This window comes from Trichosurus vulpecula, chromosome 6, assembly GCF_011100635.1.
Source record: "Trichosurus vulpecula isolate mTriVul1 chromosome 6, mTriVul1.pri, whole genome shotgun sequence".
NCBI lineage: Eukaryota > Metazoa > Chordata > Mammalia > Diprotodontia > Phalangeridae > Trichosurus > Trichosurus vulpecula.
In genome coordinates, this window is record NC_050578.1 from 180,671,712 (window position 1) to 180,673,184 (window position 1,473).

The 1,473-nt window shown below is 36.4% G+C and overlaps 1 pseudogene; it reads right to left on the bottom strand.

Annotated features, from left to right (window-relative positions):
• Positions 1-523: 523 nt before the first annotated feature.
• Positions 524-997, bottom strand: LOC118855450 (annotated as a pseudogene).
• Between the last annotated feature and the right edge of the window lie 476 nt (positions 998-1,473).

Consider the following 1,473-nt stretch of genomic DNA (forward strand, 5'->3'; position numbering starts at 1 on the left):
TCCACTTTGAAAATCCTTTTGTAAATTAGCTACTAAGGCAATACTTCTGCATATCCTTCCTAACCTGATTATCTTCCCTTCTCTATCTCAATCTCCAGCATTTCCTAGAAAAACTCATCTATTAAAATCATTCAGCCTTAACTTCTTATAGCAATAAATCTAGCTAGCTATCCTAAAAAAAATTCTGTTGCTGGGGATGATGCATTTTTTAAGACCTCAAAGTTGCCACTTCAATACTATAGCATATTTTTCATCAAAGTGTATAAAAGGAGATAACAGGAAGTTCTTCTAGTTTCGTCAGAGGTACAATGAAGCCAGAAGAAGAGGCAGTGTATTCAGTGTATTTGAACTGCAGTTCATAAGATTTAAATGAGATAGGAAAAAAAAAAAAAACATTTCCTAATAGTGAGGATATTTTTTGTTGTTGTTTGGTAATAAACTGAATCAATTGTTTCAGATAATCTTATGATTAAACATTTTTATGCTTTAAATTTTGTTTTATTTAATCTAATTTAGTAGACGATTAACGTTTTCCACCAACTCGAGGCGCAGAAACTTTGACAGGCTTCACAATTTTTTGTTTAGGTGCTGTCTTTGTAGGAGCCTTAACAGCAGATGCAGCTGTCTTCTTTGTTGCTTCCTTAGCTTTTTTTGCTTCCTTGGCAGCCCTGATGGCTTGTTCTCGTTGGGCCTTTCGAACTTCAGGTTTCTGATTCCTCTTGGCCATTATATCAGCAAGAGAAGTCCCAGTGATGGCCCTCTGAAATTTGACTGCCTGGCGGGTACTTTTCTTCTGAATCTCTTCCGACTGTCCCTTTTTGTGCTTTCTTCTACACAGGACAATTCAACTAATCTGCCGGGGGTTCCTTTTGAAAGGAATGCAGACTCGCATTTTGCATTCAAAAAATGGAAAACCTTCGCGTCCGTGCGGGCCGTAGAGCCTCTCGTGACCCGGGTAGATCTTGTACCCGCTGAAGATGCACAGCTCCACCTTCATGGCTGCAAGCAGGACGAAAATGGCGAAGGGGAAGAGCTATGATTAAACTTCTCACTGAAGACCATCTCAAGTTCCCATGTGACCTTAAAATCTGCAAGTAAAATATAGAAACTGAATTTTTATTCAATGTCTCTTACAAACTTATATTAAAGTACAAAAAGAGTAAACATTCTTTCCATTTTCCATAGGATGAAAGTGAAAACCACAGGCATTAAGCATTTGTTAATAGTCACCTAGCAAATGAGATCAACCCTAGGATTATAGTATCATAGAACCATAGGAGAGGTCTGAATGAAGGATGAACTCAGAAGTCTTCCCTTTTATTGTTATCTGCTTTATGTGACAATAAATTACTTAATTTTGAAAAATATATTCTAATTTTTCAAATGGTAAAATACTGAAATTCAAAAAAAATAAGGTTACAAAGATGCTTATCTTAAACATGTGAAATATTCAGTGGCTGCATAAGTGAAGAA